This window comes from Nicotiana sylvestris, chromosome 3, assembly GCF_000393655.2.
Source record: "Nicotiana sylvestris chromosome 3, ASM39365v2, whole genome shotgun sequence".
NCBI lineage: Eukaryota > Viridiplantae > Streptophyta > Magnoliopsida > Solanales > Solanaceae > Nicotiana > Nicotiana sylvestris.
This window is the reverse complement of record NC_091059.1, coordinates 151,367,935-151,395,487: the sequence shown is the minus strand read 5'-3', so window position 1 is coordinate 151,395,487 and position 27,553 is coordinate 151,367,935.

The following is a 27,553-nucleotide window of genomic DNA, read 5'->3' as shown; positions in this document are numbered from 1 at the left end:
ACGTGCTCACAGCTGCCCCTCTTTGTGCGGAAACTCGAAGAGTTTTCGTGCAAAGATAAAGTGAGCGGATACGAGCGATTTTTGCCCGTTCGAATACTCCGTGGGAAGCATTTTTAGAAAGATTTGACCGAACCTCTGCTTCAAAGGTTTCCTACATATCCTTGGCTATAAAGGAATCAGGTCAATGTAGTTCGGGAATTTTGGGTAGCTGGGACTACCGTGGGACTGTGATGTTACTGCTGCTTCGTGCTGTTTTTACTGCTTGCTGACCTCCTTATTACACCTTACTTTAAAGGAAATACAAAAAGCTAAACTAGACTATGGTACATGAATTATAAAAAAAATCTTATCTAGGTCATGCCCTTGCGTTTCTTGTTGTCTTGATATCTTGGTGACTCTTGGGCATTTGGCTTATTCCGTATTCCTTTTCATTGTGTCCCGTATTTTCTTTTGGGACTCTTGTTGTTTCTTGCCGGGGATTTTGTTGGACTCCTCTGCTTTATTGATTCTAAGTGTGCTCCTTTTTCATATGAGCGGGCTTTTGATTTCAACACTTCAATTGCATTCCCTCGTTCTTCAGGTGGGTGCCTTGACTGCTTCTTTTCTTTCTTCATCCTCATTCTCCAGGTGGACGCCTGACTTCTTTTTTTCTTCATCCTCATTCTCCAGGTGGACGCCTGACTTCTTTAATTCTTATCCTCATTATCCAGGTGGACGCCTGACTTCTTCTTTTCTTATCCTCATTCTCCAGGTGGACGCCTGACTTCTTCTTCTCTCATCCTCATTCTCTAGGTGGACGCCTGACTTCTTCTTTCCTCATCCTCATTCTCCAGGTGGACGCCTGACTTCTTTAATTCTTCGTCCTCATTCTCCAGGTGGACGTCTGACTTCTTTAATTCTTCATCCTCATTCTCCAGGTGGACGCCTGACTTCTTTAATTCTTTGTCCTCATTATCCAGGTGGACGCCTGACTTCTTTAATTCTTATCCTCATTCTCCAGGTGGACGCCTGACTTCTTCTTTTCTCATCCTCATTTTCCAGGTGGACGCCTGACTTCTTCTTCTCTCATCCTCATTCTCCAGGTGGACGTCTGACTTCTTCTTCTCTCATCCTCATTCTCCAGGTGGACGCTTGACTTCTTCTCTCCTCATCCTCATTCTCCAGGTGGACGCCTGACTTCTTTTTTTCTTTTTCCTCATTCTTCAGGTGGACGCCTGACTTCTTTAATTCTTCGTCCTCATTCTCCAGGTGGACGCCTGACTTCTTTAATTCTTCGTCCTCATTCTCCAGGTGGACGCCTGACTTCTTTAATTCTTCATCCTCATTCTCCAGGTGGACGCCTGACTTCTTCTTTTCTTTGTCCTCATTCTCCAGGTGGACGCCTGACTTCTTTAATTCTTATCCTCATTCTCCAGGTGGACGCCTGACTTCTTCTTTTCTCATCCTCATTCTCCAGGTGGACGCCTGACTTCTTCTTCTCTCATCCTCATTCTCCAGGTGGACGCCTGACTTCTTCTTTCCTCATCCTCATTCTCCAGGTGGATGCCTGACTTCTTTTTTCTTTGTCCTCATTCTCCAGGTGGACGCCTGACTTCTTTAATTCTTCGTCCTCATTCTCCAGGTGGGCGCCTGACTTCTTTAATTCTTCATCCTCATTCTCCAGGTGGACGCCTGACTTCTTCTTTTCTTTGTCCTCATTCTCCAGGTGGACGCCTGACTTCTTTAATTCTTATCCTTATTCTCCAGGTGGACGCCTGACTTCTTTAATTCTTTACCAGGTATTTCCTGACACAAATATTGTATTTGACCCTGTTTTAAATCAAAGAAAACTTCGTTAGTTTAAAGCAGGGTGATTGACTGGGGTATTCTTGCCGATGGTGATGCTTCTCTTCGTTTCTCTTTATTGCCTTGGAATGGTTGAAAAGACTGTTTTGTCCTTGTAATTGATCCTTGATCTCTTCGCTTCTTTTCCCCTCTGTATGTTTTCCTTCAAACCCTTTTAACTGTAATCATATGTCCCTTCTGACTTTGTTGATCCACTTTTGATTTCACCTTTCTTACACCCATATCTTTTATCTCCCACCTTTCGTGGCTGTATTTTGTAACCTTGAATCTTGATAGTATACCTTGACATTCCTTCTTATTTGTTTGGAATAAAACTTATCTCAAAGCTTTTTAGAAAAGTAAGATTATTAGTGACGAAATAACGCTGATTTCGACAATTATAGAATGAAAAGAAAAATCCAAGTTTGGATGACTGTTGGAGAAAGAATAAAAACTTATCTGATTGGAGTTACCGGCACCAATGATCAGGGTATGCATTTCGGATTAATCAACCCAATCTTTTAATCAATCTCCTTTCAATTGTCTCAAAGAGTTTTCATCGATAAACTTTCCTCATTTTTTGTTTTCACTTCCTTTTTGCCTTAGGGTGCCTATGAAGGTTTTCACCAATAAGACTCTATCATTTTACTTTTCTCTCAACTTCTGTCGCCTTATGGTGCCCGTGTGGGTTTTCACCTATAAGACTCTCTCATTTTTATTTTCTTTTCTTGTTTGTATTAGAGTGTTATTAACCATCTTCATTTGCCTGACTCAGTATTTTTCTAAGATTGGTCGAAAGGTCTTTCTGGTATGGGGTTAGAGATGGAAAAGGTATTAAAAGCTAAACAGTTCTGGTATGGGTTTAAAATTACAACTCTTGGAATCTTTTTCTTATTTCCAATACAATCTCTGCCCCAGTTTTTGATTGGGGTCGCTTGACATAACTTTTTGTGCACATCATGTATATTGTGCACCCTATGACCGAGCCGTGAGGCGCCTACATATCCTTCTTTGAGGAATCAGGTCAAACGTAGTTCACCAATGATAGTGATTTTTTTATATATAAATATATATATATATATATATATATATATATATATATTTTTATTTTTTTATTTTTTATTTTATTGCTTCCAAGAGGGGGTAGGAAAGAAACAAGTATGGCTAAAAGGGGGGAAACAAAGGGTATAGTGTTTGGATAGCAGAATAAATTGCCTTTGTCATTCCAATCTTCGAAATAATGCTAAATACAAACATTCAAAAATTTTATGCATAATATCTCTTTACCGCGTCAGAATTGATCGCCATATCTATGCATTTGCCTTCAATATCTTTTAAACATAGTGCACCATTTGATAATACTCTGGTCACAATGAATGGTCCTTGCCAATTCGGGGCAAATTTGCCTTTTGCCTCGACCTGATGTGGAAGAATACGTTTCAGCACATGCTGACCTACTTCAAACTTCCGGGGACGCACCTTTTTGTTGTATGCTCTTTCTATTCTTCTTTGATATAATTGACCATGACATACTGCGGCCAATCGTTTTTCATCAATCAAGTTTAACTGTTCCAGACGGGTTTTGACCCATTCATCATCATCAATCTTTGCTTCGGCGATGATCCGAAGGGAAGGAATCTCAACTTCTGCAGGAATTACTGCTTCAGTGCCATATACCAACAAATAAGGAGTTGCTCCTACTGAAGTGCGAACAGTAGTGCGGTATCCCAATAATGCAAATGGTAATTTTTCATGCCATTGTTTTGAACCTTCTACCATTTTCCGAAGTATCTTCTTTATGTTTTTGTTGGCTGTTTCTACTGCTCCATTCGCCTTGGGCCGATATGGTGTAGAGTTACGATGTGTAATCTTAAACTGTTGACATACTTCCTTCATTAAATTGCTGTTAAGATTAGCACCGTTATCTGTGATGATCACCTTCGGGATTCCGAATCGACATATGATATTTGAGTGGACAAAATCGACCACAGCTTTCTTGGTCACTGATTTGAATGTCTTGGCCTCAACCCATTTGGTAAAATAATCAATAGCTACCAGAATGAACCTGTGCCCATTGGATGCTGCCGGCTCAATTGGTCCAATCACATCCATGCCCCAGGCAACGAAGGGCCATGGTGCCGACATTGTGTGCAACTCGGATGGTGGAGAATGAATCAAATCTCCGTGTATTTGGCATTGATGACACTTGCGCACAAAACTGATACAATCTCGCTCCATGGTAAGCCAATAGTAACCGGCTCGGAGGATTTTCTTTGCCAATACATATCCACTCATGTGGGGTCCGCAAACTCCTGAATGTACTTCAGACATGACAGCTGCAGCTTGTCTGGCATCTATGCATCTTAATAATCCAAGATCTGGTGTTCTTTTATACAAAACTCCTCCGCTTAAGAAGAATCCATTTGCCAATCGCCTAATGGTCCTCTTTTGATCTCCTGTGGCTTGTGCGGGATATATCCCCATCCTGATATACTCCTTGATGTCGTGGAACCATGGTTCACCATCAAATTCTTCTTCAACCATATTGCAATAAGCGTGCTGATCGTGGACTTGAATATGTATTGGATCTACATAAGCTTTGTCCGGATGGTGCAACATTGATGCCAGGGTAGCCAATGCATCGGCAACCTCATTATGGATTCTTGGAATATGTTGGAATTCCACTGATTGAAACCGCTGACAAAGATCATGTAGACATTGTCGGTATGGTATGAGCTTCAAGTCTCGGGTTTCCCATTCTCCTTGAATTTGATGTACCAAAAGATCCGAATCTCCCATGACTAAGATTTCTCGGATACCCATGTCTGCGGCTAGCCTTAACCCCAAAATACAAGCTTCATATTCAGCCATATTATTGGTGCAATGAAATCGCAATTGAGCCGTAACAGGATAGTGATGCCCTGTTTCAGAAATGATTACAGCTCCTATTCCGACTCCTTTCATGTTAGCGGCTCCATCAAAGAAAAGTTTCCAGCCAGGCTTTTCAATTCGCTCCACCTCGTCGATATGCATTGTTTCTTCATCAGGAAAATAAGTTTTCAACGGCTCATATTCCTCATCGACCGGGTTTTCGGCCAAATGATCGGCCAGTGCTTGGGCTTTCATCGCAGTCCGAGTTACATAGATGATGTCAAACTCTGTGAGCAATATCTGCCACTTTGCAAGTCTTCCTATTGGCATAGGCTTTTGAAAAATGTATTTCAATGGATCCAACCGAGAAATGAGGTAAGTAGTGTAGGATGACAAATAGTGTTTCAATGTTTGAGCTACCCATGTTAGGGCGCAACATGTCTTTTCCATATGAGTATACTTAACCTCATAAGCTGTGAACTTCTTGCTAAGGTAGTAGATGACCTGCTCTTTTCTGCCAGTGAGGTCATGTTGCCCCAATACACAACCAAATGAATTTTCCAAAACCGTCAAGTAAAGAATCAAAGGTCTTCCTGGCTCTGGTGGGACCAACACGGGTGGGTTTGACAAGTACCCTTTTATTTTATTGAACGCTTCTTGACACTCATCGGTCCATTTGACCGCAGCATCCTTTTTTAACAATTTGAAAATTGGCTCACAGGTTGTTGTGAGCTGAGCAATAAACCTGCTGATGTAATTTAACCTTCCCAACAAACTCATTACTTCAGTTTTGTTTCTTGGAGGTGGCAGTTCTTGGATGGCTTTGATCTTTGATGGGTCTAGCTCGATGCCTCGTCGACTGACTATGAATCCCAGCAACTTTCCAGATGGAACTCCAAATGCGCACTTGGCAGGGTTAAGCTTGAGGTTGTACCTGCGAAGTCTTAAGAAGAACTTCCTCAAATCCCCAACGTGGTTGGCCTGATGCTTTGATTTTATGATCACATCGTCCACGTATACCTCAATCTCCTTGTGTATCATATCATGAAACACTGTGGTCATTGCTCTCATATAGGTTGCTCCGGCGTTCTTTAAACCGAATGGCATTACCCGGTAGCAATAAGTTCCCCATGGTGTGATGAATGCCGTCTTTTCTGCATCTTCTTCATCCATTAGAATTTGATGATACCCGGCATAACAATCCACGAAAGACCCTATATCATGCTTGGCACAATTGTCGATCAAAATATGGATATTAGGTAATGGGAAATTATCCTTTGGACTTGCTTTGTTGAGATTGCGATAGTCGACGCATACTCTAATTTTGCCGTCTTTCTTTGGTACAGGAACGATATTAGCCAACCAAACAGGATATCGAGTGACTCGAATGACCTTTGCTTCCAATTGTTTGGTGATTTCTTCCTTAATTCTCACACTCATGTCAGGCTTGAATTTTCTCAGCCTCTGCTTGACAGGAGGCACCGTTGGATCGGTGGGCAATTTGTGAACCACTAAATCAGTGCTCAGGCCCGGCATGTCGTCATACGACCATGCAAAAACATCTTTGAATTCTATGAGTGCTTTAATTAACTCCTCTCGGATCTTTGGTTCCAGATGGACACTTATTTTAGTTTCTCGGATATTACTCGTGTCCCCTATATTGATGTCCTCGGTATCACTCAAGTTAGGTTTGATTTTTTCCTCAAAGTGAATTAACTCTTTACTAATCTCTTCAAAAACCTCATCTTCATCATATTCTGATTCATAATCACAATATATTTCTTGAATTAATATTTCGGAACCAGATTGATTTTTAAGACTGGGCTGAGGATTCCTCATGCATGCCATATCACTAGAGCCAGCGTAAAAGGAACTGTACAAGAAAGAAAAAAGAAAAGAAAACTATCAGGAATGATAAAAAAGGAAACTGCTTTTTATTGGATGATGAAAGATAACAAGGTTTTGCACACTTCAAACAAACTGTAAGATAAGCTTTGGGATTACAACCCTGAAGTAACCCAAACAAACTGAAAGAAAATCAAAATAAACTACCAAGACTCCTTTCGAATTGGGAGAGGAGTGGCTTTCCAATTATTGAGCTTTGTTTCTGGCCCAACGAATTGAACTTCTGCGTTGCTACACCCTTCTCCGCTTTCCAACATATTCACATCACTAAACAATTTCTCGAACCTTTCAATTAATTCCTTCTCAGGATTGACCCGGGATTTAGGAATTGTTGTTATCGGGCGATTTTTAGCACCGGTCTTGACAAAAGACTTTGACAGATGTGGGACTGGTTTTGGAAGAACCCATGCTTGGTGTTTCAGCTTCCTAGCCCTTATCACGTCATTGGCAGTGGGTATGAACCCCAAACCGAATGTTCCCCAGTTCTCGGGGAGAGATACTGGTTGTATAATTCCTTGCAAAGATAAACCCAGACCTTTGCCGGGTATAAAGCCATTCTTTAACATTTCATAAGCTACCATGACTGATGCAGAGGATATCTTTGGATTTGGAAGGTATTTCCCCTCTGGAATTTTCTCTATCGACACTGTGTCGGTCACTTGGTATACCCATGGTCCCTGGTCATTTTCTGTTCCCTCGACCGGTACAATGGTACTGCTGTGAGCATTTAAACTTTCTTCTCCATACACGACTACTTCTTGATGATCCCATTCAAACTTGACAGCCTGATGTAGTGTTGACGGGACTGCTTTAGCAGCATGGATCCATGGTCGACCCAACAACAAGTTGTAAGAAATAGTTATGTCCAACACTTGGAATTCCATTGTGAATTCAACTGGCCCTATTGTTAGTTCCAACACTATGTCGCCAAATGAATCTCTGCTTCCACCGTCAAATCCCCGTACGCAAATACTATTTTTCTGGATCCTCTCCTCTTTAATTTTTAATTTGCTTAAAGTGGAGAGAGGGCAGATATTTGCACTTGACCCATTGTCAACCAATACCCGGGTTACTACGGAGTTTTCACATTTCACGGTGAGGTAAAGAGCTCTGTTGTGCTCAAGTACCTTCCACAGGTAATTCGTCATCAGCAAATGTAATTCTGTTTGTCTCAAAGATTCTGTTGGCTATTTTTCCCAAATGATTTACAGAGATCTTTTCAGGAACATGAGCCTCATTCAGGATTTTCATCAAAGCCAGACGGTGCTCCTCTGAATGGATCAGTAATGACAATAATGAAATTTGAGCGGGGGTCTTCTTTAATTGATCCACAACAGAATAATCATGGAGTTTCATTTTTCTTAAAAAATCTTCCGCCTCTTCTTCCGTCACAGCTCTCTTTGTTGGCGTTGGATTATTTTTAGTTTTTCTTAACTCTTCGGGAGTAAAACATCTTCCCGAACGAGTCAATCCTTGCACCTCACACACTTCTTCCTTGATTTCTTTTCCCTTGTACATTACAATCAACCGTTCATAGTTCCATGGGATGGCTTTGTTGTTGATGATCGGCAGCTGGATTACAGGTGCAATAATAACCCGATCTGTACGGGCTCCTTCCACGAATACAATGGGTTTGTTAGCAACCCCTGGTACTATCACTTTCAGCCTTTCTTGTTTTGCAACAACTTTGCTCGATGATCCCTCATCGACTATCATAGATGGTTCATCACCATTTTTGTTCTGCTTAGACACCGGCTTCTCCTCTATCAACTACTTATCTGGCTTGGTTTCATGAGACTTGATCATCATGACAGTTTGTGACGGCTTCTTTGTCTCCCCATCAGCTTGTATGATTTCTATCATATTAGCCTCTTGATGGGCTGGCATTGGATTTCTATTGATATTTGGGGCTTCGGGGGTTTGAACCTCGATTTTATTAGTATCAATCAGCTCTTGTATTGCATTTTTCAAATGCCAGCATTTCTCTGTATCATGGCCTGGTGCACCGTAGCAATATTCACAGCTAATGGTGTAATCCAGATTCTTTGGAGGAGGATTGGGTAGCTTGGATTGTATTGGTCTCAGCATGTCTAGCTGTCTCAGCCTATGGAACAGACTAGTGTAAGACTCTCCCAATGGAGTGTAAGTTTTCTTTTTCTGTTCCCTTTCTCCCCTGAATGCTGGCCTAGGCCTGAAACCTGGTCCGGGATAGGCTCGTGGGTAAGTATTTGGTGTGACAGGAGCACGCCAATTGGTGTGAACAGGTGGCTGATTGTATGCTTGAGCATGGTTAATGGAAAAATGAGGCTCTGAAGGGTGATAGTAGTGTTGGGATGAATCATGGTGGTAAGCTGATTGGCGAGGTCGTTGTTGATTATAGTAAAGCGGTGAACCTCTGGGTCCCGGCCAAATTCCTGAATCAACTACTGCTGCTTCCTCCCTCTTCTTTCTTCCGATTCCTCCTACCCCGCCTTGAATAGCTTGAGTAGTTGCCTTAATTGCTGAATAGCTCATGATTTTATTTGTCTTGAGGCCTTCTTCCACCATACCTCCCATCTTCACTACTTCGTTGAATGATTTCCCAACTGCTGAAACCAAATGGGCATAGTAAGTCGGTTCCAAGGCTTGGAGGAAGTAGTCTACCATTTCGCTCTCCTTCATAGGAGGATCCACTCTTGCTGCCTGTTCTCTCCACCGAAAACCATACTCTCTGAAACTTTCATTATGTTTCTTCTCAAATTTTGTCAAAGATAATCGATCTGGGATGATTTCCAGATTGTATTGGAAATGGTATGTGAATGCCTGTGCCAGGTCATCCCAGGTGTACCATCTCCCATGGTCCTGGCGTGTATACCACTCCAAAGCTGATCCGCTTAAACTTTGACTGAAGTAAGCCATTAATAATTCATCTTTTCCCCCAGCTCCTCGCATCTTGCTACAGAAACCCCTTAAGTGGGCTACTGGGTCGTCGTGCCCGCTGTATAGGTCAAATTTGGGCATCTTGAAACCGACTGGCAATTGTACATTGGGGAATAAGCATAAGTCTTTGTATGCTACACTGACCTGCCCGCCTAATCCTCGCATGTCTCTGAACGATTGTTCTAGACTCTTGACCTTCCTGAACATCTCTTCTTGTTCAATATTTTTAGTTGGCTTGTCAATTTCGGTTGGGAGATCAAAATGAGGAGTAGTTGAATGAATTTCGGAAGCTTTGAGGGTGGGCTCCGGGGGAAATATTGGTTGTCCTGGGCCTGGAATGTAGGCTCACTAGGAGATTTGTGGAATGTAGCAAGGGGAGGTGCTACGAAAACAGGAGTCATAGGTGGAGGAAAATATGGAACGGGTTTCGGAGGTGGAGACTGCGGTGTCTGAGAGGTGGTGCCTCGGTAGTGCTGGTAAATGGGGAAGTTTGGGGATAATTCAGTGGTGATATTATCCTGAGTTTGGGTCATTGATGGAGCAGGGTTATTTGGGTAAGATGGGGGTAGCTGTCCTGTAGAACATGCTTGGTACATCTCAGCCATTTGCTGCTTGAGCTTAAACATCTCTTCTTTCATTTTCCCGACATCCATCTCCTCTAGTTCCATACCTGTGTCAACATCTGGGATAGACATACTTTCGGGTATTGGTCCTTTTGATCTTGTGTGATAGTGATAATATGCCAGTATACTCTTTAGAGAAACTAACTGCTTGAATTCTGAAAATGAACAAACTTGTTAGTTTTGAGAGTTTAACACATATATAATCACACGTTGAGATGCAATGCTCCTAGATAAATAATCCCTTTCTATTATGCATTTGCTCGGCTGCTTGTGTCGTCCCAGCTTTCTTGAAATTGAAAATTGTCATTCACTTTTATTTACTATATATATCTTTTATCGTGGTGGTCGAATCTTAGAGATTGCCTACGTATCATGCCTTACATGAATCAGACCTTGCGTAGTTCGGACTAAAGGCAATCACTTTTATTCATTACACAAAGATGGAATTACATTTGAAAACTTTAAGAAAATGGCTTGAAACACACACACTTAAATCAAAATAAAAGATACAATTCTTAACACCTCACAACATGCCCCACTTTCCACTTTTGTTGTCAAATATTGGATTATCTGCTCAATGTGGGGCTTGACCTGGATGGCCTCCCAGCGTACGATACATCCTTTCCAACTCCATTGCTAGATGACGAGCAAAAGTGGGCGCATGCTCTGTAAACCTTTCATAATCCATTCCTTGGCAGTTTACATAACTTTGAGATGTGAAGACTGCCAGGTCGTGGATTTGTGCCCTGAAACCTTGGAGACGTTGGTCTTGGTCTTGCAATTGCTGCTGACGAGTGGTGGCTATATCTCTGACACGGTTTTCACGATCTAGAGCTGATTCTAATAGAGCTCGGAGTCTGGCCTGCTCTAATCTTGCTTGCGATCTTTCCCTGTCGAGGTCTGCTTGTTGATATTCTCTGTTGCATCTTCTTGCCTCTTCTAGTTGTGCACGAAGCTGGTCTTCTGATCGCATCCAATAGTCTTTTTCCTTCTTGAATTGTGCCTTGTCTTTTTCGGATTGCCTATCTTGGCGTTCTTTGTTAGATCTGGCTTCTTCGTTTAATTGTTGGATCCTTTCTTTTGCTTTGCTCAATGCCCTTTCGTTTTCCGCAAGAATGGAATCATAATCTTGCATTTTTTCAAAGAGATTGGCGATGGTTTTTTGATCCTTCCAGCTCCTCTTTGGCGTTTCAGAAACTCTTTTCATTTTTTGGAATCGAGCATGAAGATTTTCATTCTCACAAGCTAGACTCTTTTTCTCGCCTTCGGCTTCTTGTTCTTGCAAATCTTTCTCCAAACTGAGGCTTCTTAGATTTTCTTTTAGGGCATGGATAGTTGCTTTGTACCCTTTTTCCTTTTCTCCCCAGATCAACCGTTCTTGGATTTTATCATTGAAGTTTTGAACATGGGGTCTTTTTGTTGGCCTTCTTAGCTCAGGCTCTGGTACATCATCCACGCGAGACCGTTTTTCAAACCACCTTGCATATCCAGGATTTATCTCACCCTTTGTAGCGTCTGGGACTTGAGTATCACTTTTCAAGTATCGGCACCCATTCCACATCTGCTGAAGTAGAGCCTCGGGAATAGTGGCTTCTGGGTGTAATTCGATTACTTGCACACTCAAATCTTCATCATCAGGAACTATTTGATATCTCCCTAATTGCCTTAGGACTCTCAGTGGTGCATACGGCTGAATGCTTCTCAATCCCAATAGTAGTAGATAACTATTTGAGGCTGACATGTGTATTACTTCCCTCATCGGGAGCCATCCCAGAGTCCATTCAATTTGATTTGCCGTTAAAGCCTTTAGATGAGATACCCATGCTTCTATCCCTTCTGGAGCCTGATAATTTTTTGTTCTTTCCTCATAGCTCTCGATGCAATTATCATTGTTTGACCCATACTGTATGATCTTGGGCTGTTGTTGGAGATGCTCCATCACCCACATTTGCAACAAAATTTTGCATCCTTCGAAGACCTTTGCTCCTGATTTACATAAAGTCAAAGCTCGATAAATGTCTGATAGAATGATGGGGACAAAGGTGTGATTTTCTTTGGTGGTGAGGATTTGCACAATTTTTGCGGTGCGAATATCAATTGTTCGCTCTTTGTTTGGAAAGACCATGACTCCTAGAAAAGCCACCATGAAAGCAAAGCGACGGTGAATCTGCCAAGTGTCTTTGTTTTGCTTATTGGTAAGGCCTTTCTCATGAATTTCGAACCCATCTGACTTTCCGAACCTTGAATACAAAAAGTTGAAGGAACAACATCCATTGATGACATTGTTTTTCCTGATTTGACTGCTGATGTTCAGAAGACCGAAGAATCGATGTACCGAAGGAGCCTTTGTGAATATCAAGCTTTGATTTCTTAAACTTCTGTCAAAACCAGCATATCCAGCTATCTCCTCTAATGTAGGAGTAAGCTCGAAGTTAGAGAAACGAAAGACATTGTGAACAGGGTCCCAAAAAGTTACTAGTGTCGCAATCAGATCATCACAGGGTTTGACTTTCATAATGTCCGTGAGATTTCCCAAATGCTTGACGACCCATTTTTGACCGTCTTCGCCTAAATCATACCACCACATTTGAAGTTGAAAAAGAAATTCTTCTGTACTCGTGGACGAGGGGCTTTGTGTGGTGCTCATTTTGTATCTGAAATTTAATTTTAATAAAGTCAAAATTCATTTTGAAAAATTTACACTAAAAAAAAATCATTTTCGGATTTTTATTTATTTATTAAATACCTTTATTTTAAAACTATTTTTTTTTTTTTTGAATTTTTTTTTTAAAACAACCCATTTTATTCCTCTCTTCTCACCATGATTTCATTTAAACTGGTCAACAAGCATGTTCGAGGCAAATGAATGCACAAGTAGCAAATAGGATGCATCATGATGGTCTTTTTATTTCGGGTTCACCTGTCCTAGACAGACTCAACCCCTGTGTTGAGTCTCCAAGGCCAAATGTGTATGATGCAAATAGACGTTCCTACTAGGGATCCGGTACATGGCTGAGTTATTCTAAGTGTAAAACCTTAGGTTGATTGTTCTAAACCTGGCTTACCCAAACGGACAGTTTGAGCCGAAGCGGGGGCAACGTACCGGGAGCACGAAAGTCTGCCCGGCCTAGTTACTTGTCCCAACTCCGTCTTATTTGGTATGACTTTAACAGAAAGGTGGGTCACGCGCACGTGTACACCATAAATTCAGAAGACTCAGAAAGAAGGGGGTTTCGTAGCAGTTGTATATATTCACAATTCAAATAATATTAAAGCGGTAAAAAAAACATTTAGCATATTAGCATATAAACAGTTGAAAATTATATAGTAAGTAAAGCCAATAAAAACAGATATTTTAAGCTCGAATTCTTTAAACCCTGAACCAATGGTTCTGGGTTCGTTCCCCAGCAGAGTCGCCAGCAGAGTCGCCAGAGCTGTCGCACCTCCTTTTTACCGCGCCCGCGGGGCGCGTGGGGAGTTTTCTCCAATTAAAGGACAATCGAAACGGGATTTATTTAATTATTTCAGAGTCGCCACCTGGGAATTTTAAGGCGTCCCAAGTCACCAATTTTAATCCCTGAATCGAGGAGAATATGACTCTGTTTATTATTCTGCGAACCAGAAATCCTGAGTAAGGAATTCTGTTAATCCGGAAGAAGGTGTTAGGCATTTCCGAATTCCGTGGTTCTAGCACGGTCGCTTAACTGTTTTTATTATTGGCTTAATTATCTTGATTTTACTAAATACGTTTTTATTGCATGATTTTACTACCGCTTTTTACTTATTGTTTACAATTATATGGACGAATTACGCGTACGTATATTCGTATTATATACTTTTTATAATTACCGGGGATCATGCCACGCGTACGTGTACACAATAAAATTGTCCATGTTATAGTTTTTATAAAATATATATTCGAAAAAAAAAAAAATCAGGAACATCATCACCCCTTTTGTTTAGATAATGAACTGCACACCTCGGGTTATATGAAATTATTCAACACCTTTGGAAAAATCCTTTTCTTCAATATTCGCTCGAAATTGCGCGTACGCATAATCCGAGTTTGCTTTTTAAAATATACTCAGGGTACGCGAACGCATACCTAATTGCGCAAAATACTTGTAATGGTATTATGGATTTTTCACAAATTGTTTATTATATTCATACATTTTTTATGTGAAAATCATGAGAACTCCCATTTTAGAGGCCTTTGAATTCTTTGAAAAGAATTCACAATCTATTAAAGGTTGCCCGTCGATAATTTCCGAGTATAAATTATATTCATTCCAACTATTCAAATTCAAAGAACAGAATAAAAATATGATTAATGCTATTTTTTGACAAATATAACATATATATGCCAAAGAATGAATTGTATATGAAACTGAAAATGAATTATAAAGGAAAGAATATTTTTCAAGAACTTTTATTATTATTAATTAGTGCAAGTTCTATTCCTAATTACCATTGATATAAAGTTTTGCAATTTGTGTTCGCACATCTCATCTTATTCTCATATACTTGTTTTGATCCAATAGGCGAAATTAATTTAATTAATTATGCCTATGATTGAGTTATATATATAATCAAACCCATTTGATTCTAAATCTATGTGAATTATTACAACTATTAACTTTCACATCGTATAAGTTCCTAAACCCTTTTATTATTAAGAAAGAGAACAAGTCTAATTGACTTAATAAAATGATATTGCATGCAATATTACTTACCATATTTGACATCGTTAACATAACGGATTATACTAACTCGTCTTTCAACTATAGATTAGGAACACAACCAATGTTATGCCAAAAGATAGCTAATTGCAACCAATCATCATCTAGCTTTAAACAACAACTAATTAACTAACAAAATAAACTAATAGCATATTTTCTTTGATATTTCCATATTATGCTATACCTATCTAATAATACCGTAAAGTGTAAATAAAGCCAACTTTCTGCCATGCTTCCTATTTACATTATTACAAATTTCAGCATGGATAACATTATTACAAAGTGAAAAAATAAGACAATCAACTTGCAGCCATCAAGTCGAACTCACTACTGGCTATCCAACATGAAATCAAAGTTGAAACTTAAATGTTTAAACTTAAACGATAGGAGGCAATATTACAATTTAAAATTTCATTTATTTGTCATGTTGAATCTCTTTCCAATATAAAGTTTAAGAGATATGTACCTGAAAATGAAGGTAGAAGGAGTAAATTTCAGCAGTTGCAGCAGTAATAAATTCAGCAGAATATGCCAAATAATTCAGCAGATTTGGGCAACAAACAGGATCCGGGGAACCCAAATGAACAGTGACGATATTTTTAAAAGACACTGCAGATTTTAACTGAACAATGGAATCAAATAAAGTTGAACAGATTCAACAAAAGAACAATATTTCAGATTTCAGTTTCTTTTCAGTTTCAAATTCCCATTTTTCTGATTTTTCTGTTTCTGCTGCTGTATCTGTGTGTGTGTGTGTGTGACTGTTCTCTTTGTTTCTTTTCGGTTTCTTCTTCCTCTTCAGATTCCGAAAGGAATTTGATTTTTCTGCTTGATTTTCCACACTCAAATTTGACTTTTCACTCTCTTAAAATCTGCTAAATCAGATTTTCTTTTGAACTACTGATTTTCTCTCTTTCCTTTCTTTTCTGTCTGAAAAGGTTCCTAAATCAGATTTTTCTTCTTCTCTTCTCCTAAATCAGATCAAACTCTCTTCAAGTCCCCCCTATTAAGCTGTCCAGCTCCCTGTATTTATACAGGGCTGGTCCTATACTTTTAAGTGCTTCTTGGACCCCTTTATTCTTTTTAAAAAACAGAAAGTTCCACTACAAACTACTTTTTAATACTTTATATGATCCTATCCTGATTTTAAGCAGCCCCATTACCCTTTGTTTCCCATTAGTATCTTAAATTATAGCCATTACATTCCACTTCCAGCACACTAGCACTAACACTGTTTTTTACTGTTTCATTCCTAGAAATGCCCTGAAATCCTACTGTTATTACTGCCCATTAATACAAGATCAAAATCTATTATGAAACAGATTTAAAAATCTGTTCAAACCTAATTATCAACCTGATTTAAAACAGCTAATACCAATTCTCTTAAGTTCCTAACACAGTTGTATCTACCCAACAATTGTGAAATTGAATTTACCTAACATCTCAACAACATCACACAGAATTCAACAGAACAATTCAAACTAAATTTGAAATATGTATGAATGCAGGGGCACTGTCAGTATACTGACACTGCCTGAAACCAACTGCTCAGAAATTAATACTCAAATGTTTGATAAACTTTCTGACTTATTAAACAAGAACCAACTAATTAGCAAGGACTAACTAACTGATTACAACAACATGATAATAGTCAATCAAAACAGGTGAGCAGGTTATTACAATGTATTATCATAAACGGGGATTCATAATGTAACTAATCGACGAACTTAATCGAGTCGATTACACACATTGTAAACAAACATAACCAACAGAAACATTTCACTTTAGGAATCAAGTAGACGGGTAGGGGACAGTATAACAAAATTTGACTAGAAAATTATGAAAAATTAAACAAACTAATGAAACGAACATAGAATACACATAGAATGCACATAAGAAACAGAAATTACCTCTGAACCTTTAAATTCAACTGAACTCAACTCGACTTGGATTTGGACTTTGTTTGAAATCAAACAGACCTTAGTCGAAGTATTTTCCACTGAAAATACTTCGACTAAGGTCGATTAAACCTCAATCTTTATTCAATCTGGACAGAATCCAAAAGTCTGGTATTTTTAGGGTTCTTGAAAGTTCGATTTGGGATTTACTCATTTCTGGTTAGATTCGAGGGAAACCAAAGATGTTCTAGGCACGAGGGAGGTCAGGGGGGTAACTGGTGTGAGTTTGAAGTAGGTTGGGATAAGGTCAGGTTGTACTCGAATCTTCAAATGAAGATTCGAGTAGTTCCAGTATGATTCGAACCATGCAACTAACAGATCCTTGGTGAGGGAATTTAGGAGAAACTGTGGTGTTATTTTGGAGGTCATCGGAGAAGATAAGGTTTTCAGGCCAACCTTCGATTTAAGATTCGAAGAGTTGGGGCCTGATTCGAAGGAAACCAATGTTAGATCTGTGTAGAGGATGTTCAGGGGATTATAGGGTGTTATTTTGGTGACCGGCGGCGTTGATGCCGCCGGGTTTTAGGCGGTGGGATCCTAGGGCGGCTAGGGTTAGGAGTGGGGGTTTGGGGACGATGATGAATAGTAAGGAAGGGGGGGTGTTTAGTTACGGGGCCGGGGTAGGGGTCTGGAACTTATATAGGGGAGGGGTGGATTGATCTTGTCCGTCCGATCAAGTAAGATTCACGGTCAGGATCATCTCACTTAACCAAACGACGTCGTTTGGTTTAACGTTGGGGTCGGACTGAATCGGGTCAATGGGTCGGGTTACGGGTTACGGGTAAGGGTAGGGGATATCAGCCGTTGGATTGATTTAATCCAACGGTCCTTGATGGAGTGTGACCAAACGTCGTCGTTTGGATTTACTCCTGAGTTGGACCGGACAGGTTGGTTTGGATTGGGCTGTGAGGGGGGGAATTAATTCGATTTGGGCCTGGATTTTAATCCAGGTCCGATTTTGTGTATATGTATTATTTTTTATTTATTTTTTTTCATTTTTTTCTAATTAGATTTCTAATTTTAATTATAAAACAATTTTAACTTCACAAAATATATTAATTATTCTATAACAATTATTTAACACATAGACAAAACATCAATCACACAGTGGAATATTTAAAATAGAACTATTGCATATTTTTGTGATTTTATTTAAATTATCTTTTAAATGCATAATTAAATCCTATATGCATGCAATATGTATTTTATTTTATTTTTTCATTTTATTATGACAATGTAAACACTTACGGACATAACACAAGTATTTAACACCACACAAATTCAAAAATTACACAGTAAAAGAAATTTATTTTATTTTTTGATTTATTTTGGAGTAGTTTTTCGTAAGGCAAAAATCACGTGCTCACAAAAAGCGGTAAACAGTTAAAATTTGCACATAGGTTCAACATGTATTAAAATCAGATAAATAAGCCGAATATGACAGTTGAGCGACCGTGCTAGAACCACGGAACTCGGGAATGCCTAACACCTTCTCCCGGGTTAACAAAATTCCTTACTTAGATTTCTGGTTCGCGGACTATAACACAGAGTCAATCCTTTCCTCGATTCGGGATTCAACCGGTGACTTGGGACACCATAAATCTCCCAGGTGGCGACTCTGAAATAAATAAATAAATAAATCCCGTTTCGATTGTCCTTTAATTGAAAAAACTCCCTCTGCGCCCCTTTGCGGTGGCGCGGGTAAAAAGGAAGTGTGACAGGTGTCAGTGGCTCTTACGCATAGGGTCAGTACGACCTCTAATATAGGCTTTATTTTTCCCTTGTTAAAGTTTTTGTCTTCGTCCGACTCTTCGATAGTTCGATAAGAACCTCGATTGTGAGCCGTTATGCGATGACAAATGAGCACCTCGAGAGGTTTCGCTCGATGGCTAAATTGTTTCGAAGCCTTTTTGTTGTTTAGATCTGATATGATCGAAGCTCTTTTGCTTATGCCGAGGGTAGCCTGGTTAACAGATTCTTTTCGAAGTATTTCGAAGTTGTGAGCACGTGATTTTTGTTTCACACGACAATCACTCCAAAAAGAAATAAAAAAACAAATATAATTGGCCCTGCTGTACAATTTCGGATTTCTGTACGGCACCTTGTGGATTTATTTGTGATTTTGGCCCATTCTTATTTATTTACTTTATTAAAATAAAATTCAAAAAATATATATGTGTCCTGCGTATTTCAAACCGTAATTCGGTCGTTAAATAGAAAATCGTGAATAGGCATTTTCGTCCGTGATTTTATTTGGTTTGACTTTACCGGTTTTGAAATATTTTAGTATGTGTGCAAATAATTGTATTTGAGTGTGTATTTAATTTTAATTTGATTTTTTTGGCTTAGCTTTGTTTTAAAATAAATAAGAAGAAAAAAAAAAAAAAAAAAAAAAATAAAGAAAAGACCCCTTCCGGACTTGGGCCAATTTTAACAAAATTGGCCCAAACAAACAGCCCAAGACCCAGGCCTGCCCAGCCCAGGTCACCTGATGCCCAGGACGTCCAAACGACGTCGTTTGAGTCGTGCCTGATCTGGGCCGTTGATCTCAGAGTGATCAACGGCCAAGATCAATCCCCATAACCCATCAACAAACCCGACCCATTTACACCCGGACCGACCCCAACCCCTTACCCTTGAAACGACGTCGTTCCCTGTTAGCCGAAGGATCCTGGCCCTTCATCTCGTCTCATCCAACGGCCAGGATCCACTTGCCCACTAACTATATAAGCGCATAACACTACCCTGCCCCCCCTATCCAAACCCCAGCCTTCGTCGTCTTCACCACAACACCTAAAACCCTAGCCGCCTCTGCATACTTCCGCCATGAAAGCCGGCGGCATGGATGCCGGTGACCTTCCCTTGAACACCATAGGACCCCCAGGCCATCCTGAACCCAAATCTACCAACCCCATGTTTCGAATCACCCCCCAGGTCCTCGAATCTTCATTCGAAGATTCGAGTCAAAACTCGATCTGACCCAACCAACCCCAGTTTTGTACCAGATACTCCCCAGACCCCCCTCGTGACCGAACCATACTTGGTTTGGTCCGAATCTAACCAGGGAAACATGAATCCCGGATCTGAGTTTTGGAACTTTGTAGTTCCTCGTCACTAGTTCATACCCGTTCGAGCCAAAGAAATTAAGGTCCAAGGGACCTTAATCGAAGTGTTTCTCATCTGAGAAACACTTCGATTAAAGTCCGTTCAGCCTTAAGAAAGTCTGTCCAAGTCCGGTTCAAGGTTTCCGATTTTTCAAGATTTGAGGTGAGTCTGCCTTCTTCCCTTATTTGTTTGGTCCATGTGAGGGATTAGATGTCTGTTCATGTTTTGTGTCAATTTGTGTTTTGAATTTTTATCAACTTTTGTTCGTCCACTCTGTTTGAACATCTGTGTTTGTCTGAATCCTTCTCCTCCTATTCTGATACGACATGCGTATTGGTTGTATTCCAATTTGTACTAACTAACTGATTCCTCGGATGCACCATTCTATTTTAATCAGTATAAGTCGAGTCATGTATCCTATATTTCTGAATGTTTGATTTTCGGCTACGATTGTGTACGATAATGCTAATATAGTCGAGTCGACATGTGTCGTCAATTAATTTCAACTGTCTGAGCATAGTAAATCGATTTGCTTCTGTTGAACATTTGTTGAAATCAATTCAGAATCAGTTTCGTTTACCTATAGCTGTTGATTTGGACCAGTCAATGTAAAAAGGGATTGTTTATGTTTAAATCCTGAATTGGAAGGCATGTGCACTCGTGCACAGCATGTGCATTGGTGCACCTCATGTGCCTTGTGCACAGCCTGTTTTTCTGCATTAAGAAGCTTTTAAGTTTTAAACAATCTGACAGTATATGCTGTCAGATATATTTTACTGCCCATACTTGCTTTTAGATAATAAAGTAAAAAAGTTAAAGCCTGCTAAGGGAATGTCATGGGATTAATACTTAAATAGTTGAGTGGAAACTGAAAAGTAATGGGCACATGGGAGGGGTATCTGATTAATCTAACAGGCTGTAAAAGTTTTGATGTGGAGGCTTATAAAAGGGGAGGATCTGAGATTAGGACAGGGGGGATTAGAGAAGAAACCCACACACACTGTGAGGAGTTTTGAAAGAGAGAGTTGATAGAGATACACAGAAAAAGCATACAGAGATAGAGAGAGGCAATGAGAGGGAACATCTGAAAGTTTCAAATTCTGAAAACAGAAACTGGAAAAGTTTTCTCTTTGATAAACCAAATAGATTTCAAATTGAGGACTGATATTAGAACTTGAAAAGAAAGGAGATAGGGAAAGAGATATCACAAAAATCAGGAATTGTCTTCTCCCTACTGTTTGTCGATTCTCATTTTGTTCAAACTGTCCAAGTTAGTCCTGTTTTCCTTCAAGTGTCAGTTAAGTCTATTGTTTGGATTTGTTTGTTGGCTTCCCCTGGAATTGGATTGCTTGATTCTCTGACTCCATTACTACTGGGAATTTGTCTCATTCTGCCTCTCCTCCATTGGCTTTATTGGCCTCTTGCACTGGGATTTCTGTTCTATTTGGCACCTGCTGTTACTGCTGTTGTTTGGTATCGCTTCTATTGCCCTACTGACCCCTTGCTTCTCCTGTTGTATCCAATATCCAGGTACATACTAAGACTCGCATTTGATGTAACAATGAAAGCATGAATCAAAAGATTTGAAGGAGTTATAATCACCTGTTGTATTGCTTACGAATTGCCTTTTTTAATGTTGTTAAGATATGCAGTTTCTTGGTCTGTTAGCCTAATAGAGACACATTAGTAAGGTTGTACTTAATTAAAGTTTATGCCCATCTGGAGCTGTGACATTTTATTCGTTTGGTAGTACATAAGATGTAAATACAATCCATGAAATGTGCAGCCATTTTAATACAATTGCTAACTCAAAATCGCCATTTCAGCATGTTTTGAATATGTAGGGGCAAATGATTGTTTAAGATTTAGCTAAAGACAATACAGTTTCAAACTCTTGAGTTTCAGTTTGCGTGAAGCAGTTTATAGGATGAGTAAAATACCATTAGTCGCATTTCTTAACAAGCAATCTTAATTAATCTTGTTTGAATAAGTTAAAGTTAAGGAGCTCTTGTAACAGTCATAGCATTTCATCAATCCCATATACGTTTCTTTTATCAAGTTCAAAGCATGCTTACATGAGGTACAATGTTTCTTCATCCCGTAAATAATTAATTGGATGATTAGCTAAAAATCTGGATTTGGGCCAAACACATAGTAAAAATAGCACGCATCTTTTCTTCTATTTTTTTAGAGATAAACACATTAGAAATGTAATCGCTTTAGGATGTTCCTTCTAAAAAAATGAGACGAGCCTCGCCAAATGAGATGAAAATCGCGGGGTCCTCAATAAATAACCTTGATAATTATCTAGAATTCAGGATAGGCCATTTAATAAATTTCATGGCCTTCCACAAATAATAACGCACTAGACCCCCTTAGGCGCCCTTAATAAATTACACTGTTAAACTTGGGTGCACATTGATGTGACCCGAATCCAAATCTCGATGGAGTCGAAATGTGTTAACAACTACGGGCGCATTGACTGTGACGTGGTTTGAGGTGCATTTTCACGACGTTGCAATTCTATAAAACAAATGATAATAATAAAAGCGGTTTAAACTTAATAAAAGCACATAAGTCACAACCTGTATTTAAATCAGATACTTAGCCATTATAACAATTTAAGCGACCGTGCTAGAACCACGGGATTCGAGGATGCCTAACACCTTCCCTCGGGTCAACAGAATTCCTTACTTAGAATTTCTGGTTCGCAGACTTCATTTGGAAAAGTCGAAAATTTCCTCGATTTGGGATTCAAGATAAACCGGTGACTTGGGACACCAAAAACCAAACCTTTCCCAAGTGGCGACTCTGAATTAAATAAATAATCCCATTTTGAATATTGTCACTTAAATTGGAAAAACTCCACCCGCGCATCTTACCCCTCGGGGGCGGGGCGTAAAAAAGGAGGTGTGACAGCTCTGGCGACTCTGCTGGGGACTAATGGACCCAGAACCACTGGTTCAGGGTTCAAGAATTCGAGCTTAGAATAATTGTTATATTTGGCTTTATTATCTGATCTTTATTACATGTTTTTGCATAATGTGCTAAATGCTGTCTTTTACCGCTTTGATATTATCTGAACTGTATATAAACTGTGCCGAAACCCTTCTCCTCTTACCTCCGGGGAGAAGCTCGCTGGTCGAGACTCCCTATTCTGTTAATGTCAATACCTAAAATAAGAAAGAGGACGGACAAGTTACAAAGCCGGACGATCTCGCGGGTCCCCGGTACGTAGCCCCCTCCTCGACTCGAGTTGTCCGCTCGGGTACACGGTCTAGAACAAATACCAAGGTTTAAACCTAGTATAACGAAACTTCATGCCGGATCCCTAATAGGAACGCTTATTTGCATCACATTGCATTTGACTTAGGGGGACTCAACACCGGGGTTGGGTCCGTCTAGGACAGGCAACCTGAAATGGAAAGACCATCATGCTGCATTCCTATCTGTGTTATGCATTTATTTGCTTCGATTCCGCATGTCGACCGGTTCCTAAAAAAAAAAAAAAAAAAAAAAAAAAAAAGGGGAAAGTAACAGCGTAGGGGAGATAATTACTTAATTTCGGAAAAATAAAACCAATGTCCAAGTAGTGTCAAAACCTTGCCGAAATTTTCTTAAAAAAAGAAGAAAAAAAAAAAAACTGTCTTGTTTATTGAGAGTCATTAAAAAAAAATTTTTATAAAAATCTTCTTTTATCACTTTCAAAATCAAAAAAAGGGTATTTATTTTTAAAGTAAAAAAAAAAAAAAAAAATTCATAATTCAAAAAAAATGTGTTGTTTCTTTCGTAGTACCCCTTTTATGAATTCAGACTAAAGGTCCAAATTTTTCCTAAAAAGAAATACAATATAATCTTTATCTCTTTTCAAAAATGTAAAAAAAAATACGCATTCTTGATTTCTAGGTTTATTCGATTTTTTCCCTATTTTACGATATCCCCGAACTACGCCGGTTTGATTCTCACCGGATGTGAGATACGTAGGCAACCCTCGTCGGGTTCAACCCCCATTTTGCTAAAATAGCCAAAATCAAAAAAATATATGTTTCAAATTTTTAAAGAGTCATAAATAAGTCAGGTGATGCTGTTTTGACATGAATAGCCGAATGGTCCCGAAAGGGGACGCCGGAAGGCTGACTTTGCATAAATAGCCACTTTTGGGTTTTGCTTAGCATTTTTAGACCCACACAGCCTTAAAATCTTCGTCCCCGAAGTGCTTAAAGGCCGTGTTCAAAGCTTGGTCCCCTCTGTAAAATATTTTGAGTCAGTCATTTTTGTTAAAATCACCTTAATAAATGTGCAGGATGAGCACGATGCAAAATGAACATTTTTCAATAATGACCAAAATCCCTATCAAGTTACGGCTATGGTGGAATGATCTAGGTGTTGAAGGGCAAAATGAGGTTAAGAAAAATCTGAAAGGTCTTGTGGGTCTGTTGGAAATCCAGCCTCGGGGAGATATCATAAGAGCTTTGGTTACCTATTGGGACCCGGCGCACAATGTTTTCCATTTCCCTGATTTTGAGCTCACCCCAACTTTGGAAGAAATGGCCGGATACATCGGGAATACTGAACTTCCGTTGAGGGAAAAATACTTGGTCGCCCCAAGAGTCGTCACGGTACATCGGTTCCTGGATTCATTGAAAATACCTAGAACAGTCCACAACCCGGATCTAGCAGCCGGATTCTGTACTCCAGACTTCATATATGATAGATACGGTCACGAGGGGGGATTCAATAATCCAATCAACAAACTGTGCAGCAAAGGAGTTCGTCAGAAGTGGGACGAGCACAGACGGGTGGCGTTCATGATAACGTTTCTGGGTCTTCTGGTATTTCCCAGGAAAGATGGAAACGTTGATTTGAAGATATCTGGGGTCGTCGGCACTTTACTCACGCAAAGCAACAGTACTCTCGCGCCTATGGTGGTATCCGACATCTTTCGAGCTCTCACAGCTTGTAAAGCTGGGGGAAATTTCTTCGAAGGTTGTAACTTGCTTTTGCAGATATGGATGACCGAGCACCTTTGCCATCATTCCGAGATTTTGAGCCATGGTTCCCCGGGTAAGACCCGCATAGAAGAATCTTACGCAAGAGCCAAAGAGATCAGTTTGCCCGAAGGAGTCCTGGCTTGGACCTCGTTCTTTCAAGCTCTTACTGCCAGCCAAATACAATGGAAGTTGGGATGGTTGCCCGTTGATGAGGTCTTATATATGTCAGCGACTAAAACTCATTTCTTGCTGATGGGGCTTAAGAGCATTCAACCTTACGCACCCGGCCGAGTTTTAAGACAGTTCGGAAAATGCCAGACAGTACCTCATGAGGAAGATCTAAGCACTCAAGCAATCGAGATAAGTCCTAACGGACAGTTCCCAGAAGCAAAGATTCGCCAAATCTGGAATGAGGGTCAATATTTGAAATCAGATACTTGCGTGCGGGATCAAGCCAAAGGAGAAACGGCGCCAGGTTACCTTGCATGGTACAGAAGGGAACTCGAGCATGAAAGGCCAGCTAAGAGACCCCACATCCGGAATTTTACCGAATCATCACAAAAGCAGTGGGATTGGTTAGCAAAAGAAAGAGGCTATTGCACCGAAATCAGCAGGTTAAAGCAACAAGTGGAAAAATTGAAATATGAACACAACGTGCAAGTTGCTACCGATCTGGGAGAACGGAACAGGTTGATTCAAGAAAATGAAATGCTCAGAGCCCAGATCAAACAGATAAGGTTGGATGCAGATAGACAACCAAGGCGTCGATCGGACGAGCAGTTGATAAAAGGGCTAAAAGGTGAAATCAGGGAATGGCGAGATGGTTTGGAGAAATCTGAAAACATCATAGCAGGGCTCAAAGCACAGTGGGGTACAAGAACAGACAAGCATCGCAGGTACCTGAATCGATTGGAAAGCGACCATGAGAAGACTGTTGCTAAGATAAAGAGAGAGATGGCTGCACTTGAGATCAAAACAGCTAATCAGGCCAAGGATTTCCAAATTGAGAGCAGATACTGGTATGACTCAATAGCCCAGATGAAGTTGGAAGTACGACGATTGCAACATCAGCATGTACAAGATGCTCAAGTTTTCAAGATATGCAGCGATCAGACAAAACGCCTGCTCATAGAGAAGAAGCAAACCAGAGATAGGATCAAGGCCATTGCCCATGCCATCACCAGACGATGCCTACGATGTGAGAACATGTCCAGCGCTACCGTCCTCTCGGCAGTAATGGGTTATGTCAAGCAGACTATGCACGAGCTAGATCAACTTGAGAGGGATCTCACGCCTAGGACCGCGGCGAGGCCGAACGACGCCCCGCGGAAACCAATTTTTAAAACCATAATGCATTCATAGGTCAAATCTGTATCTTAGCATCTTCTGCCTGTCCTTCATCAGGGTGATTTTTAGTCTATTTTTGAGTCTAGGTTTATTTTCAAAGTTTGCTTTTTCTTTTGCAAAATGTAGTTTGTAACAGACTGCTTCAATAATAAAGAGTTTGCTTCTTTCACGCTCATTCGTGTTTTCGAACTACGTAATGATCTGATTCACGTGAGTATCGTGATACGTAGGCAATCCTCATCGGATCCGATCGCATTTTATTTTGCTACAAAAAAAATATATAAAAGAAAAATAAATGAAAATAAAAAAAAAAGAAGAAAAGGGGGAAATAAGAGGAAAATACCGGAATGACGCATGCTCTCGTAGCAGACATATAGTAATCCACTTAACTGTATAGGTGCATCATGCCCAACGTGAGATTAACTATCTGTTATTTGCTGCAAATTAACCGTGCGCTTGTCATTGAGCATGTTTCCAGGGTTTTTGAAAAGACGGTTGGTTTGGTGAAAGTCTGGCCTCGCACTCATACTTCACGAGGTCAAGGAGAGGTGTTCAACTACCTATTGTTAGGACCAGAAACAGTACTCACACCTACTTCACCAGGTCAAAAGGAAGTGTGGAAATGTCTTCGGAAATTCCATTGCAAACAGTCCCCGTCTCTGAGGAGAGCTCAATCTCAGCCGTCCTCACGCCTGAATCCGCAACTGCAGAAGAAAATAGAATCCTGCGGCTCCGCATGTTGGAAATGCTGGATGATTGGAACAATGGGAAAGAGCCGCCAAGTGTCGTCCCCGGATTCCCTGAATTATTCTCCAGGTCAGGTGGGACTTCTAATGTCCCCATAAATTACCCTGCTACCCCATTCGGGTACCCAGCTAACTCCGTTCTCTCCGCCGGATCACCTTCTGAGCCTCATCCCCGAATGTCGGCCACCGATGCAAGCATGAATATCTTTACTGCATCGCCTTGCCCAGCTACGGCACAGCCTGCCACATACAAGCCAAGCTTTGACTCATCCTCTTTTACATTCCAAGCACCATCGTTCTCAATGGAACCAACCAGGTTCGCTACCAACAATAATCCTCTACCGCCTCAGTGCGAACTCGCACCGGGACAGGAACAGAACCCCAGGATTGCAGAACAAAATGAGATTGCTAAGAGAATGAGAAGCCTTGAACAAAGTTTGAAGAATATGCAAGGTTTGAGCGGGCAAAAGAGCGTCTCTTACGCCGACCTGTGCATGTTCCCTCACGTGCACCTGCCGACGGGTT